The sequence below is a fragment of the Balaenoptera ricei genome, chromosome 7 (assembly GCF_028023285.1).
Source record: "Balaenoptera ricei isolate mBalRic1 chromosome 7, mBalRic1.hap2, whole genome shotgun sequence".
NCBI classification, from domain to species: domain Eukaryota; kingdom Metazoa; phylum Chordata; class Mammalia; order Artiodactyla; family Balaenopteridae; genus Balaenoptera; species Balaenoptera ricei.
Window position 1 is genome coordinate 116,740,710 of NC_082645.1, and position 18,514 is coordinate 116,759,223.

Here is an 18,514-nt window from a genome sequence, read left to right on the forward strand (position 1 = left end):
CCCAACTCCTAGAAAATATTTGATCTTGGCATCTTTTCATTGAAAAGATAAATCTGGAGTAAATTTTGTGCAAACTAAAAATAGGTGAAGGTTTTGTGTATTTGTTTCCTGAAACTTCTTTCTTGGTACTAAGTAAGCTAAAGGCAACTATACCATCCCAGATCAAAGAAATTAACTCTGTTGGAAGAGAAGGTAAATGCAGGCAATGTATATGCATTTATAAAATATATGCGTGATGGCTGATTGCATGTGTCAACTTGACTGGGCCACAGGGTACCCAGACATTTAGTCAAACATTACGCAGGATGTGTCTGTGAAGATGTGTTTCTGGATGAAATTAATACTTTGAATCGGTAGACTGAGTAAAGCAGATGGCCCTCCCCAATGTGGGTGGGTCTCACCCAACCCACCGATGGCCTGAATGGAACAGAAAGGCAGCCACGTCCAGGAGTAAGAGGAAACGCCTCCTGCCTCACTGCCCTGAGCTGGGACATCAGTTCCTTCCTGCCTTCAGACTGGAATGTACGCCATCACCTCTCCTGGTTCTCAGGCCTTCGGGCTTGGACTGGAGCTACATCATTGGGTGTCCTGGGTTCCTCAGCTTGCCAATGACAGATCTGCGGACTTCTCAGACTCCATAATTGTGGGAGCCATCTACACACACACACACACACACACATACACCCGTTGGTTCTGTTTCTCTGGAGAACCTTGACTAATACAACATGTATCACAGGGATGTGTCCAGTCTCACATAGGATAATGAGTTCACTCATTCATTCGTTCATTCATTCAACATTCAGTGGGTACCAATGTAGCATCCAAAAGCCCTTGTGAGGTACCCAGATCCTGGCTGGAGGATGTGAACAAGCTCTGAAGACTATAAAGCTTGATGTTCATGCAAGTTATTGTTTCTTATCATTGCTCTACATGGGAGTGGGCAGTTTAAAAAGAACGTGATTAGAAAGTGAAGACAATTTAGAATTTAACTGTGCAAAATTTCACGAACCCATAAATCAGGGCCTAAAGAAAATATGCCTGGTTGGAAGGCAGCTCAGTCCAAGTTTGGGGGCCTCCTTGAGCCCCACCCTGAAGGACTCCCGTCCTGCCCTGAAGACCTGAGTCGGCTGCCGCTTCCCAGACTCTGAACTTCTGGAACATGGGGAAGTCGCGTTTTAGGCAAAAGGTGGATTTTTGGAAGGTTTTGCGTTATTTAAGACTAATTTTCTCGTAAGAATAATTTAAAGAAGGGGTCTTTATATCAAATTTTGTGCATAAGGTGAAGTGAGATTCAAAATTTTATATTATATTACCTCAAAAGCTTCCATAATTAAGTTTTTATAAAATGCATCTGGGCTGTGCATTGTCTGGTCCAGGCTCACTGACGCTGACCCCTGCAGTGGGCTCCTTAGATCCCGCGCTCCACCAACCGGAAGGCCCTCTCCTCCTGGGTTCTGGGCTGCCCATCAGCGCCTGATACCTACCTCACCCCCCTCCAGCCTCTCCTGGGCTGAGTGCTCCTTCCACCGGTGGGATCCAAGCCGGTGATAAGGGAAAGCTCCTGGCCTGTCCCCAGGATACACTTCCTGGCCTCTGACCACCCCCTGTACTCTTCTTCACTTTCTCCTGCAGGTGTCTGTGGCTCGGAGTCTGTGTGCTTTGGGCTCTCTGTCCTATCTGTTCAAAAGTGCACCCCCTGGGCAGCCTCTGAGGGTGTTTAACCGCAGTGCTCCTCCCCCTTCCAATGGCCTGGTCCCCACATCGTGCCCATCGTGAAGCATAGCCTCCTCCCCAGAGTGCCAATCCAGCAGCATCTTGATACAGGCCGATGGGCAGCTGTGTGACCCTAGTGGAAGACCACCTTTGCCTGAAGCTACCAGCATCATGCACGTGTCTTCTGAGGGCGACACTCTCTCCCCTCTTTCTTCCAAAGTCCCCTTCCCGCCACCGTGTAAGCCCTGCTTCCTCTCCAAGGGGCCAGCTCAGCCAGGTGATGGGCAGAAATGATGATGTAATTAGAGGTCAGGGATCCAGCCTTTGCAACCCATGGGATTGTTTTCCGCTTCTTCCAGGAAGCGGGACAGACACTTTGACCTAAGAGAAGGACTTGCCCTGGGAAAGAACACAGGACACTCCAGACAGTAAGGAGGAGAAATGAAGAACCAGAGATGCCATTTAAATCACTTAGTTATATCTAGGGATTACGTGGTACTCTGTGATAAGCTGTATTTTTCCTGTTTATATTCTGAATCTATTTTGGGTTATAATCACTCTCCCTGCCCGGACGAGCAGGAGTGTTGTGTGTAGAGAGATTTCTTCACACCCACCGCATGTGACAGCCACTGCCAAGCACCCTTCTCTGTGCTTTGGACCCCACACTTGCACGATGAAGAGGAGTTAGCTACCTCGCTTCACAGATGTGGACCCAGACTCTGAACTTCTGTGATGTGCATAAGGAAACCCAGCCAGGAGCTGGGTGACCCCGGATATGAACTCAAACTGCTGGACTTCAAAGTCAGTGCCCTCTTTTCAACATTAAAAGAAAGCCCCAGCTATTTTCCCACGGACTAAAATCAGTTTTCAAGTCTGAAGCTGACTTTAAAAGACACCAGTTCTGGTACATTGATGGCACTGTATGGGCCCAATTCTTCACCCACCCTGCCTTTTGCAGGCACCTTTGCAGTACTCTCACTCCTACCAAGAGGGGGGTCACCAGTCCTGCCTTCTGACGTTGGTCTCGGGCCTGTGACTTGTTTTCGCCAACAGAATGGATGGAAGTGGCAGAATCCCAGTTTCAAACTAGACCTCAGGATGCTGTGCCCATCTCCCCTTGCTCTTTGCCCTTGGGCCATTGTTATGAGAACCTGTCCGGGACATTTTGCTGGAGGATGAGAGGTACATGCATTGCAGCCTAACTGCCTCAATCTCCCAAACCGCGGCCAGCCCCGCTCATTGGTGGCCAGCGCCACTCACTGTCAGCCGGCCTGCCCCCCTCCTGTGAGTCAGCAACACCAAGGTCACCAGGTCCACCTGGCTGACCCCAAGGTGACCCCGCACATGTGGGAAAAAGATGCCACTGAGCCTGCGTGTGTGCCAGGGAGTTGTCACACAGCATTCATGTGGTCTTCGATAACCAAATCAAAGGCAAAATTCATTTTATTTTGCATCACTAGCAAGTTAGTAATTTTCATTTTTATTTGTTCAATTCTGCCCCCAAATTAGTATTCATACTGCAAACTAGATGAGAAACAGCTGGTGGCAGAGGGACCCATTGCCAATTCGGACGGTAATCCTCAGGTAATGACTTGGATTCACATCACTGAACTTTCTTTTCTCCCCAGTTTTTGCAGTGGGATTTCTTCAGTGTTTATTCCTTAATAACTAGTTCATGCTCCTAAGACAGGATCTGAATGCTGATTAGTAATTAGCCTTTGGCTTTTTTTAGAGAGAACCCTGCAAATTGAAGTTTCTGTTAAAACAGCCCCGAAAGTGAGGCCAGACAGACACATTGCTGGGACCAACACTGCTGTTTCCCTCACAGGGAATCTTTGGGATTAGACAAGGCTGGTAAGGGAGTGCCAGACACTTACCCTTAGAAACCCCTCCCATGAGGCGATTCAGTGGGGCATCCGGAGGGGCCTGCGGGGGCAGATTTCTGAGACGTCCCGCAGGCCGGGCATGGCACACTGGGACAGCAGAGGTCAAGACGGGACCCTGGGAGCGTCCACAGAGACAGATCCTAAACCGAAAAGTCCCATGGATAACTATTTAAATTGAGTCCAGAAAAACAATGCTGGACACAAAACAAGTTCGGCAAAATGGTGATAATTGTTGAAGCTACGTGATGGGTATGTGGTGATTATTACATGCTTCTCTTTATATTTGTGTATTTTTGAAAATGTCCAGACCAAGATGATTTTTTTAAGAAAATCAATTAACTAAAGCTGGGCCAGGGCTCTAGGGCTGCTTCTTTAGGGAAACCATCCCTGCCATCACAGGATCGGCCAGGGCCTCCGTCAGCAGCTCTCCTTTCACACTGTTCTCACCCTTTTGGGCAAAGACCTGAAGAAGGATCAGTTAGTTAGGAAGAATAAGGCCAGAGTTCTGAGTGTTCTGGAGTGTTCTGAGAGGTGATGGGGCCACTGCAGGGGTGCACCCATGTGCGCGTGGCATCTGGCTGGGAAGCGAGTGGGTGATGCTCAAAGACAAGGCAGAGCTGCAGCAGCCCTGGGAGAGCTGAGCCTGCCGGTGTCAGGGTGCCGGCCCCAAGGAGCGGGACAGCCACCAGTAAGACAGGCGGGCCCACCCCTCTCAGGGCTGCACTTATGCTGTGGACAGAAGCCCAAGCAGAAGCCCACAAGAGGGGAAGACAGAGGCCAGAAGAAGAGGCAGGGGTTACTGACAATGCAGAAAAAAGTAAATAAAGGGACAAACCATCCCCCAAGTCATCAGCAGGCAAAGCTGGCAAGAATGCTCCCTCCAGGCTAACACGTGCATGCACGGGCTGCGGGTGACGCCAGAAGCTATTCTGTAACCCTGCCCTTAACACCTAAACCAGCAACATAAGCATTTTTCCAAGTGCTCGTCACTCTAAGGCCAACGTACAAGAACACCAAGATTTGCTTTGGAAAAGGATGATGAATTGGACTAGAGGCTATTTCCAGATATAACCCAAAGGCAAGCATGAAATCACCAAAGACGAACCCAACAGCAGCCATGGTTAAGATGTGAACAATCTGTGTATGCAAATAGGGAACTGCAAATACATCCAATTACTAGATAATGCTAAGGCTGTAGGACACTTTTTAAAATCCTAAATTTTTCTTTCACACGTATTCAAATCTTTCAGAACTCCTTGAGAAAGTGAAATGAATGAAATTTTATCTTTAAACCAAACTTTGTGAAGTTTGACAATAAAAGCACACAATGTTCTTGGGGTCAAGAAAGAACACTTTCTGGGACTTCCCTGGCAGTCCAGTGGTTAAGACTTTGCCTTCGAATGCAGGGGGTGCGGGTTCAATCCCTGGTCGGAGAGCTAAGATGCCACATGCCTCGCGGCTAACAAAACAAAACATAAAACAGAAGCAATATTGTAACAAATTCAATAAAGACTTTAAAAAAAATGGTCCACATCAAAAAAAATCTTTAAAAAAAAAAAAGAGAAAGGACACTTTCTAAGATACTGAAATTCAAACTTTGGAATCAAAGTTTCAAAGAACAGAGAGTTGGATGAAATATGTGTGAAAGAAAAGTGCCTTGAAAATGTAAATTATATTTCGGTATTAATCTGTTTGTATCACTCACTTATTTACTTGTCAAAATAACTTTCACAAGGAGGAGGCTTTCCTGCAAGGTTTGATGTATTGGTGGGTTAAATGTGACAGAATCGGGGAAGGTAAATTCAGTGATTTAATCACGCCACAGCCTGGTGAGTAAATTCACCCTCCTGTGACACATGTAATTTACAACTGGAAGTTACTAAGAGCAGTTTTTCACATCAAGCATTGTAACAAAATGCAGTTTCTATGATATTCCTACACGGCTCAGTTTACTAACCCCCTCTCCCTGGAAGATAAGTATTAATGCAAACCTCAACATCGTACAGGAAAATTCCTTGTCCCTTTTGTTAAACGGACTCAATTTTTTTTTTAAAGATAGACACCAAGGGCTTCCCAGGTGGCGCAGTGGTTGAGAGTCTGCCTGCCAATGCAGGGCACACGGGTTCGAGCCCTGGTCTGGGAAGATCCCGCATGCCATGGAGCAGCTGGGCCCCTGAGCCACAGCTACTGAGCCACAGCTACTGAGCCTGTGCGTCTGGAGCCTGTGCTCCACAACAAGAGAGGCCGCGATAGTGAGAGGCCCGTGCACCGCGATGAAGAGTGGCCCCCGCTTGCCACAACTGGAGAAAGCCCTCGCACAGAAACGAAGACCCAACACAGCCATAAATAAATAAATAAATAAATTTATTTATTTTTAAAAAAAAAGATAGACACCAAGTACATATTTAGTTAAATTTTGTGTTTCATAATTACATTTTCTCACCTCCCTTATTTCCTAAACCAGGTGATGTTGCCCACCAATGTCTTCACATGCTCAAAACATTTGCGTAAATCATGGGGAGTTTCTCATTAAGTTCAAGTCTCTGTTGAAACTTGTGGCCTGGGTTTATACACTTTTAGACGAGGCTTAGTTACAGTATTTGGAGCTGATGAGAATCTCATCACATACACAAACCCTGTGCTCATGTCCGAAGCCTCTGTACCTGTCCGGTGCGACACACCCAGTGCAGCTGTGGAGAGACTTTGAACCTACGGATGTTCTCTTCTCTTCTTTCCCTTCGGTCCTTCTCATGTATTTGCTGTTTTCTCTTCCTCATCGCCCCATCACGGTTTCTCTGCCTCCTTCCCCTCTGCATCTCTGCCCCCTCATTACATATGGTGGAGCAGGGAAACAGTGGACCGGCTTCCTCGGTGGCCCTCTTCCGGCTTAGAGGGATGGTGACGGACTATAATGTCGCCGCGGACACGCAACAAGTGACACTGAACCGCTGCTTGTAGGGAAAATACAGAGTTAGGTTCACGCACACTTCTGGTCAACCAATCAATGTATGACCTTGTTTTCTGTGTGTTAAAGACATCTTCTTTAATATACTGTTGATTCATTCATTAACATTAAACTCACGGCCAACAGCTCTATAACTCAGGCCTGAACAAAGCTTACCTAACACTTGTATTTTCTCCATAAGGCACATCACAGCATTCTTGAGCTGAGGAGACTAGACAGCACTTCAGCCGCATGCATAGGGGGCCACTTTAAACAGCAAAATCACCAAGAAAAAGCACCCAATGGTAACAGCATGGCACTAAAGAGAATGTAAAAGGGAACCCTGTTTCCAGTGTGAGTAGGAGACAAGAAGGCAGAGCTGCTGGTGCCACCTGGTCTGGGAAGAGGGCAGTTGGGTGACTCACATTTTCCAAGGCTCTGTGCATGTCTGCAAAGGACCCCAAAAGCACCCCGAGCATTGACCTGGGGGTTACAAACAAATGGTAACAAGTAGGCAAATCCCCAAATACGAATCCACAAATAATGATTGGCTATGTTTTGTATCTCCTCTTTGGCCTCAGTCTCATTATTGCAAAATTTATGGGGGGAGGAGTTAGGAGGGAAGGTGTAGGATGGTTTTCAAACTGAGCTCTGGGACCCTAAGGGATTGGGGGAGGCGCCTCAGAGCTGTGGGCTGGGAGAGAAGCCCCGCCCCCATCTTCCCTCTCTTTCGGTGGCCGCCCCTCCTTCTCCCTTAGTCCCACCACGGGTTTCCAAGAACGTAGATTTGCCAGCCTGGAGACCAGCGTCTGACCACAGGGGCTCATCAGAGGACCCCCTGCTCCCCTCCTGCCCCAGTCATCAGCCCAGGGGGCAGAAAGGGCTGCAAACAGGAAGGAATGCCACCCCTGCTTTGTCTGGATAGTACGGCAAGGACATTGTGAGCCTAGCGTGACTATCAGCCACCTCCTGCCTGGGAATGAGGCCATGACGGGGTAAAACAGAGCCAAGACCTTCGAGAGGGAAAGAGGAACCCGGCCCAGCCCACAGCAGGGTCACTTAACCCTTAGACTCCCCAGTAAATACATTTAAAAGAATGTTTCTAGACGCAAGAGGGAAGAGGTATGGAAACATATGTATATGTATAACTGATTCACTTTGTTATAAAGCAGAAACTAACACACCATTGTAAAGCAATTATACTCCAATAAAGATGTTAAAAAAAAAAAAAGAATGTTTCTTAATTTATACCCCTTTCCCCTCTGGTAACCATACAAACTACTATATATAAAATAAATAAACAACAAGGTCCTACTGTATAGCACAGGGAACTATTGGGCTGGCCAAAAAGTTCAATCGGGGTTTTCTGTAAGATATTATGGAAAAACCCGAATGAGCTTTTTGGCCAACCCAATATATTCAATATCTTGTAATAAACCATAATGAAAAAGAATATATATATGTATAACTGAACACCTTGCTGTACAGCAGAAACTAACACAACACTGTAAATCAACTATGCTTCAAAAAATTAATTAATGTTAAAAAATATGTTTCTTAAGTCAGTTTCAGTTGGATTTCTGTCACTTGGATTAAAAACAAGAAAAACACCCTTATTTGCACCTGAAGGCTGGACAAATTGGAATTCACTGGATCAGATGGTCTCTATGATTCTTTCTCTTCATATTTTTACATTTTTCCTCTTTTTTTCCCACAGTCCCCCTTCTCTCCTTTACCCGTTCATAACATCAGGCTGCAAAATTTAATTCACTATACATCATGTTTTTCCAACCAAGTTGCATGTCTGCTTTTCTTATTTTGAAAAGCAGGAGGATAAATGGTTTCTTTACCTCTGTCATTAAAATCATATGAAAGAGGTTTCTCCTTATAAGTGATGATTGATTTTCCCCCCCAGGGGTGATTGTCCTTTAATTTTTAAACAACAGGCATATGGCATAATCTACCCAAGTGATTAAAAAAGAAAATCAATATCCTGACTCTCCAGTGCAGTCAGGGTGGGCTCAGGAAGGCAGCGGGTGTTTCCGGATTTCGGGGCCCACAAGCCTGAGGAGCAGACGGCAGTCTACCCTGCTTTGCTCTGACTCATATTTCCTGCAGCTTTCTCTCCTGGTTTCCGCTGTGACATCCTCCGTGCTTGTCTCTCTGATACAGGAGCCTCTAGATCCGGTGCCTCGGAACTTGGCAGCTCCTGTTTCTAACCGCTACCCCACCCCTGAGAGCTGTCATGAGACAGGCCATCTATCAGAGCCGAGAGCCATCTCTCTCAAATGGCCCCATCACTTCTAAACCGAAGACTTTTTCTCATCTGCAAAGGCCATCTGACGTCATTGTTTTGACCTGGAGGATCCGTGCTCCTCAGAAGATGCAAGCAGCAGGTCTAATCTACACGTTTCCTTTTTTATTCTCTACATGCGTCTCAACAATGTAGAGCAATACCCACCCCTTGCTGAGTTCAAACTACGTGGTGGCATTTTAGATACATTAACTCAGCTAAATATCACAAAACCCATAAAGAGTAGGTATGTTTGGTGTACTTTACAGACTAAGACACTGAAACTCAGAGAGGTTAAGTGACCTGCCCAGGATCACACAGCTCAGAGATGACAGAGCCAGGATTAGAATCCAGCCCTGTTGGACTCCAAAAGCATACAAGGTTACAACAGTCTTAATGTGGCTACCAATAAATTTTGAATTACAAATGTGGCCCCCATTTGAGGTTCACGTTGCATTTCTATTGGACAGACCGGACAAGACCGGTAACGTACCAAAGCAAGTTAGCGTAACTACCACCAGAACCTTCCAAAGCTCAGAGGGTTACATGCCGTAGGAAGAGAAAATTTCAGGAGGAACCCTCAGGATATAATAGGGTGCTTTTATGAAATCCTTAAATATCCAGAAAGAGTATTAACTTTATAATGCTCCTAAGGCTGTGATTAAGAATCTGTAGCAAGTTAGAATGAAATGCATGATTAACTTTGGAACCTCATTAAAGCTGTAAAATAATTGGCTTGATGGTGTGGCCTTGAAGCTGGTGCTCTCAGGCCTGCAGGTCCAGCCCCACTGGCTCCAGTGGACCCTGCGCTCCAGCGGGGAACGCGGGCTGGGCCTCCACGGGCTGGTGGGTTTGGCCAATGGGAGGTGCTGGCAGGAGCTCAAAGGGCAGGAGGGGAGGAGGGCCAGGGAGTCAGTCCCCTCGGCCCCGCCTTGCTGGGCTGCGGGGTGGTGTGGCTGCCACCCCCTTTCACCACCTGTGACAGCAGGTGGTGTCCCCCTTTCCTGATAGACGGTCTCTCCTAACGCCACAGCCAGTTCTCAGGGCCAGTCCCTGCCCCCAGCCCAGGAAGCTCCCCAGCCTCATGGCTTTCCCGGAACCCTGCCCACTCCTTGTGGACTGAGCCCTTCCAAGTGTATCAACCTGTCCCCATCACCACTCCCAGCCCTGCCAGCCCAGGGGCTGCAGAGCATAGAACAGAAAGACACATGTTAACTGGGGGTGAATTCACCAGCCCTAAAGAGCTGGGATGGACACCAGGCAAAGGAAACCAAGACACCAACAAGCAGAGCTTTGGAATCCCTGTGCAGAGGCAGGAGACGGGCACAGAACGGGCTGGCAAAGGAGAGGGCATGGGAAAACACATTGCAGCCCAGCAGACCCCAGTCTCGGCTGCATTCTGTTCTGGCCACCTGTGTGAGTATTTGCAACCGCCTTGGCCCCCTTTTCCTGACTTGTAAGATGGGCCATATCCACCTGACAAGCTGTTGGGAGGATTAGCCTAGTGCCTGCCTGGCACGAGGAAGAGAGCGCCAACATCCAGCTCCTGGTTTATCAGTGCCCATCGGCAGGTAAGACAAGCCCAAGGGAACATCAGTCCTGACACCAATCCTCAGAGTCAGGAGAAGCAGCTAGGACCTCCCTCCACACCCAGCCCTCCACTCGGGAGCTGCCGGGAATCTCCTGGGGCCACTGGTGAAAGAGAACCATAGTCTAGAGTGTCAACCACGCACATCGACCACCTGAGCAGAGAGAGGCTGCCTCTGTGGGGACAGGGGTCCCACTGGCGCCTTCCCCACCCCAACCGCGGGCCAGGAGACTGGGGGGCCGATTCCTCCCACTGCAGCCTCTCAGACACCCTGGAGCTCCCCGTGTCCCGCCCCCATCTGCCTTATTCCACCCTTCCTCCTACAGGGTCCTGTCATTTCTTGCCCCTCACTCGACACCTGCGTCTTTCATCCTCCTAACCTTCCCCTGTACCCTCTGCATCCTGCTCTCCACCATCTGCAAGCATCCTCTGTCCCCACCTTCCCACCAGCATGTTCCCAGCACCGCATCTCTTCCCTGAGGTCACCATGCCACTGCAGCTATGCCAAGTGGTGGTTTTAATGTCTCAGAAACCCCTTCTCCCCAGGTTGAGACGGGGTTTGTGCCCTCTTGTAATATCCAAAATGGCTCAAGTCCCAGCCCTTCCCAAAGGACCCCGTGAAGGGTCACCTGACTGAAGGATATCTGGGCTGAACAGGAGACTTCCACGTGCCACCTGAGTCCATCTAGACGGTCCTCATCACATTACTGGTCACCTGACATTCTGTGACTCTCCACCACCCTCACCTCTGTCTCCCCAAAGCACCACCAACACAAGACTCGGGGAGCTAGAAACATTTGAGACAGGCAGAAAGTCTTCAATGGGAGACTACATCCCAACACGCCCCAGACCCTTCCGTCTTCACCAGACCAGGTCCTGCTGTGTTACTGGGGCGACCTCCCCTTCCCGGCTCCTCCTCTTCTCTCCTTCCTGGCACCACTCCTCCTGCCTGTGAACCCCAGTCTCCCCAAATGCAGAAGATTTGCACCCTTCTCAGTCTAAACCTCTCCCAGCGAAGCTAAGCAGGGGACCATCACCTTTCACAGCTGTTTTGGTTCTTTGCCTAAACAAAGAGCAGTTTTCTCCCAAAAAAGGAATTCTGTGTTCTCATCCTACTACAAACAGATTTCACAATAGCAAGCATCCCTTCACATCCCATGTTACTCTCTCCCTTGCTGTCTTGCTCTCTGCTGAAGCCCCAGCATGTACCACAGTGACTCACAGTAAACAATCAATTACCATTTGCTTAATAAGTGAAGGGATGCTTTAGGATGACTCAAGGCAGCCCACCACCCACCATCATTATTGAAACCATATTCCACGCCTATGCCTATGGGATAACAGACTTTCATCCGCATCCGAACCAAGGCAGGGAAATACAGATCTGGCTGGTCAGGTGGCTGAATCCTACCAACTGTGTCATCAGCTCACATTTCTTATGAGACTCAGGAGCTCTAAACAGTCTCACTTCATCTCATTTTAAGTCAGGGTACACAGTCTTAGTACAAACAGAGACCTACAATTCATTAAATGCATAATTCTTCTGTATCCTGGGGTCTTGCTGTAATGCTTCAAAACGGAAGCTAACCTCCAATGCTGACATTCGCACCTGCCAGCCCCCATCTTGACTCTCTCTGAGGGGACTCATCCCTCTTCACTGACGGCAGGGAGAGACAGCTGTCAAGATTGCCCAGGTTTCTCTAAACTCCATGCCCTTCGGGGTCTGGGGTCCTTCCATGCAGCAAAGGCAAGCAGGACAGGTGTGTTCATTCTGGTTCCATCCCATTGGCAGGAAGTCTTGATGGCCAGAGCTCTCTCACACAAGCAGATTGATGCATCCCTCTTACTCCCAACTGACTCCCTGTTCCCTGATCCCAACTACTGTTCTCATAGAAACTCCTCCCTTCCCCACCCCAGGCTCTCCCTCCCTCTCTACATCAAGACTGTGCAATCTCTTCCCCTTTATCATCTCTGTGTCCAAATAGCATCATGACAAAGACACGTGTTTGCTAATCCAGGTAGATTTGTCTTATTCTGTGGAATCCACATTTTTTATTTCAATTTAACATTAAAAATATTCTCAATTATGCAAGAACACATTCCAAATCTCAGAGCTTTAATGTAACCAAACAGTTCAGAGGCTATTAGTCCAAGCTTCAGGTGTCAGCAGGTTTGGCTTCTTTTGAGGCCTCTCTCCTTGGCTTGCAGACGGCCACCTTCTTGCTGTGTCATTACATGGCCTTTCCTCTGTGCATGCGTCCCTGGTGTCTCTCTGTGTGTCCAAATTTCCTCATCTCATAAAGATACCAGTCAGACTAATTAGCGTCTGAAAGACCTTATCTCCAAATACAGTCACATTCTGAGGTCCTGGGGGTTAGAACTTCAACATATGAATTTGTGGGGGGTTGGGGAGGAAGGGCCACTACTCAGCCCATAACAGATATGGTGTCGTTCTCTACCACGCCTTCAAATACTGGTTATGTTGCTTTCTAATTGCATATCCATAGGCAAATTAATCTCCCTGAACCCTGAATCCCACATCTTCCAAATGTAGGTAATGATCACGGTCCCTCAGGGCACAGGGAAGGATTAAATGACATAACGTGGCTGAAGTGTCCAGCACGGTGAGGTACATAGTAGGCGCTCAGGTAATGGAAGTTCCCTTCCATTTGAGCCTTTCTCTGCATCTGCAGATGGGAGCCCCAGCCTTGAACTTCCACCAAGAGATGTGAGTGCTCATTGCAACAACAATACCAGGTTGCTATGGCACTGTCTCTCCTCCAGACCTCCTGGTAACCAAGGACCACATCAGATTCGTTGAGGTTTCTGGTCCAGAACTGTGGAGCTCAGAGGGAAGTTGCTATACTTTATTATGGGAGGAAACCTACTTTTATATTCTCAGTCTAAAGAGGAAAATTCAGGCATTATTTTAATGTCTTGTTACAAAATGCTTGATACTAAAATTTCTTGCCTACTCAGAAGGCACTGAAGGGTTACAGTGATATCTTCTGGTTGTTTTTCCACATTTCCATTTCTCAGCTACTATTTTTAAGGTGACTTTTCTAGGTTTTCAGTTTTTTCTTCTTCTCTTGGCTAAATATATTCTCATCATTAACATATTTTTACTTAGCAGATTTATATTTATCATCATTATTTATGTCCATCCACTCTTCTGATTTTATAAATTGAGAAAAGAGATTTTTTTACCAACTGGCTAAAATTACTTTAATATTTCATTTCAACTGTAATTTTTTCTCATTTTTACCCTATTTTCTCCATCCTCCTGCTTTGTTTTCCATTTATTTAAGTGGACAGAAGACTTTGAGAAAAATCAAATTATCATTTTATAAATAGCACAGTTTCCCCTCTGCCCTTAACCAATGAGATGAACTGTACATGAAGGTTTGCCCACCCTCAGACTCTCATTACTCCTTGTGATGTATTCCACCTTGTTGCCACCTTTTAATAGGTCCATTCTGCCTGGATGCATAAGAGCTTTATTACTTCAATACATTTCTTTTTAAATGTTCCACCCAGAAAGGCTGCAGCCTTCTTGTTCTCGCAAATGTGAACTCAATTTTCTTAATTGCTAAATGGAGACACCAGCTGAATGACCACCTGATCTTTCCAACGGCATTTACAAAAAACTCACGGTTAAGATCTAGTAAAGGGAATGATGATTCATGCATCCAGTGGAATTTTGTCCTAGAGGACAGCAGAGGACCTCTTCAATCCTGGGGTTCTCATATCTCACTCTCCCAATTAAACTGATGTTTTATTTCACCACAGAGCCCTTCAATAATCCATTCTGCTTTCACAGTCAAATACAGTCAACTTTTAAAAGTACACAACATCCTGCTTCTCCTTCAGAAAGAGTGAGAAAAAAATATTAAACTAAGAAAGGAAGAACTCAGCTTGGAAGTGAAAATCTCTTTGTAGGGACAGGTAAACCCAGTAAGGTAAACCCAGGGAGGTAAACCAGAGAACTGAAAAACAAACTATTGGGAGTTTTGCTTATGATTTGAATAATTCTGTATCTGCTAAAGTAGAATCTGAAGGATGTGGTACCAAGGGCATAGGTAATTTATCTCATGCTACTGGGCCTGATGGAAGTGCGCCTTCACAACATCCAGTGTGGGTCTACACAACCATGCCATTGACTTGCAATCCAGTTTTGACTGTCAACCTTTATTGAATGAATGAATGAATAGTATGGTAGAATAAGAATGATTATGTTCCCCTGTATATGTAAGCCTGGGACCCCATTTGATAGAATCCTAGAATCTGTATCTTCTCCTTCTTTGAAAAATAAACTGAGACCCAAAGAGGTTCTATGGCTTGGCTGACATCCCACTGAGAGAAGACTCCATGTCTGACCCCTGGTTTTCTTTTGTAACTAAACTCCATCCCCTGCCGTGTTGGCGTGCATGGTACGGTGGAGGAAGGGCTAGGAGAGCATGTCTCCCTGGCTCTCTCATTGACTGAGTTATCTGGGTCAGAGACTCCTACTCCATCTGTACCAGCTCTTCCCCATCCATATAGTGGGAAAAAAGAGTGCCTGCCGTGCCACCTACCTCACTAAAGGCAGAGAAAAGGATCCTCAGATGAGACTGTGGGCATGATTTGAAAAAGTAAACTGACATTAAATACCAGTGATAGACATTATTTTATAGCATTTTCTTCTTTGGTGACAACAGTCAGCTAATTAAGATGACATTTCTTTCATAATTTTTATACAATTGGATATGTACTAGGAAAACTTCTTCCTGGTGTCTCTGGATTCTTTGCTTCATGTTAAAAATCCTGGGTGATGGAAAGGATGTGGGTTGGCCAGCAAGTACTGAATTCTACAGGGCACTGTACCATAACCTGGCATGCCAGAGAAGTCACAGAACAAAAAGTATGGGTGGCCGTGACACCACTGGAACCTCAGCGGGCAGCCACAGAAACAAAGCATCTTGGAGGAAGTTAGATTTTGGTTACAGGCAACCGCAAGGAACGTGCTATCACAAGTTGCCACATGGTTGTAGTACATTTGCTAAGAGGCAGTTTTTCTCTGGGCCTGTGAGTCATTGTTCAAAATCTTTGTTTTCCTTTGTGTACGTGCAAAATGAGATTATTTATGCATTATTCTTAAAATTTCAGAAGAATGGAACCCATGAGAGGCATTTTCTGTACCCCATTCCCTAGCCTTTGGATTCCTTTGGCATAGCTCATTGCTGTCAGCTTGTTAGTCTAGAAAACCTAAATTCTTCCATGGGAATTTAGTGGCCATCAGACTGGCAAAAATTCACAATTCTGACAATATACTCTGTTGGCAAGGTTGTAGGAAACAGACATTCTCATACATTGCTGATGGGAACACAAACATGGTGTGACCCTTATGAAAAGGAATTTGGCAATATGCAAAAAAATCTACCTATTCATTTGCCCTTAGACCCAGCAATCCCTAGGAATTTATCCTAAAGATATTAGGAAATTATGCTAATTTACCTCCAACAATATGAAAATACAAATGCACAAGGTTGTTCATTGAAACACTGCTTATAATTGTAAGATATTGGAAACTGCCAAAACACCCAAGCAAGGAAATCTACTGAATCAAGGAAATTGATTCAGTAAACTCTGGCACATACATACAATGGAATACAATGCAGCTGTGAAAAGAAAGAGGTACATGCATATATTTCCTTGCTTTGTCAGCTGAGAGAGCTTAGAAGCATGACACTCCAGTAGAATGATTACAGTTATTCCCCAAATCTTTGTTTCTAATACCATTCTCCAATAAAAGGAACCAGCACTCCTTAGAGAAATGGCTGATTCTAGTACTAAAGCAGAAAATATACAAAACAAACCTGGAACATCTTATATTGCCAGAAAGTAATGAAATACTTAAAAAACAAAACAAAGCAAAACCACAATGTTTTGGATATATCAAAGAAATATAGGGGCCAACCGGAAAAGCTCCCAGTGACAAAAGCTGGAACAATTTGAGCAATAAAATACAGTAGTACTTATGGTAGTATTGGATTATATAACTCAAGTATAAAATAAATATCCATGAGTCCATACTGGTATAAATAAATGATCTGATAAGTAAATAACTGGGGGAGGATAGACAAATCTCCCATGAGGAGGAATTACAAATAATTATGTAAACATTCTCAAAGTGAGGAGTAGGGACACATAACCCCTCACTCCTTAAGTATGGCCTGTGCATGGTGATTTCCTTCTGAAGAGCACAGTATTAAAAGGGGGAAGAGAGTAATTTGACAATGGAGAAACCTGACAAACACTACCTCAAACAGGTGATCAAGGTTAATATCATCAATAATAAGTTGTGTTGATGAAATGTACCCTTGATTTGATGTGAAAAGAATGGCACTTTATCTCTGTAGTTTCCTTCCAAACCCTCATAACCCCAGTCTAGCCATGAGAAAAATATCAGAAAAATACCAAGTGAGGGACTTTCCATAAAATACCTGGCCAATACTCCTCAAAACTGTCAAGGTAACCGTCAAGAGATCCTAAGAAGACATATAAGTAAATGCAATATGATATCCTACAGGGGATCCTGGAAGAGAAAAAAGTAAAAACTAAGGAAATCTGAATAAAGTATGTACCTTAGTTAATAGCAAAGTATGTATAAATATTGGTTCATTAATTTTAACAAAAGTGCGATTCTAATGTAAAATGTTAATAATAGGGGAAACTAGGTGTTGGGTCTATGGAAACTCTCTGTACTATTGTAATTTTTTGATAAATCTACACTACCTTAAAATTAAAAGTTTATTTTTTTAAAGTCTGGAAAAAATAAATTTAAAAAGAATGAGGAAGAGTGCCGCAGACCGGCTGCAGAAAGCTAGAAGATCCTGGCGGTGAGGGGTAAGGAACTGAAAAGCACCAGTATGGGGTCAGAAGGGCCAAGACAACTGATGGTTGCAAGGCTAGTTCATTCAAAGAGCATGAATGTATATATAGGTTTAGTACGGAACGAATATTAGACAATAAATCAGTAAACCTTGTATTTCCACATAATTCTGTCGCCACTATCTATGCGCCACTATCTATGCGTCAGCATGCCTTATGGGCCATTCTTTGGAGATACAGACTTCCTCCTCAGGGCAGCATGTCCTTCTTCTGGGGAACAACCAGGGGCTCTTAGATCCAGAGCAGGCACCTGGAACGAAACTGGCCGCAAGCCATTTTCCTTTTTTACGCTCAATACCGCAGCGTCAGGAGTGCATACCAAGAAAGAGACAAGCAGTTCTCCGGAAAGCAGAAAGCTGAATAAGCTTACAGCTTGGGGGCCACCACAGAAGAGCTCTATGAACTGATATGGAAAGATTTCTGGCAGACATTAAAATGGGAGGGGGGGAAGTATTTACAGGGAAATCTACACACTAAACACCAGTATTAGAAAAGATGAAAGTTCTCAAATTAGTGACCTTAGCTTCCACCTTAAGAAACTAAAAATACAAAACAGAAAAAAAATTAGAGAAAATCAATGAGACCAAAGCTGGTTCTTTGAGAATATCAATAAAATTGGCAAACCTCTGGTTAGATTTCTCAGGAATAAAGAAAAGAAAAAACCACAATTTATCAATACTAGTTATGACTGAGGTGGCACCACTACAGATTCTACAGATATAAAATGCAATATAATGAAATATCATGAACTTTATGCCTATAAAATCAACAACTTAGGTGAAATGGGAAAATTCTTTGAAAGACACAGACTGTCAAAGTTCACTCAAGAAGAAAGAAATAACCTGAATAATCCTATATCCATTAAAGACATTGAATTTGTATTTTAAAATCTTCCCACAAAGAAAATCTCCAGCCTTGATGACTTTACTGGTAAAATCGACCAAATATTGTACTTAAGGAAGAAATCACATTAATTCTAAACAAACTCTTCCAGAAAATTGACAAGGAGAGAACACTTTTGAACTCTTTCTATGAAGCAAGCGTTACTCCAATACCAAAATCTAAGACATTAGAGGACAAGATAACTATATAACAGTATCCCTCATAAACATAAATGCAAAAATTCAAAACAAAATTTTAGCAAATAGAAACCAAAAACA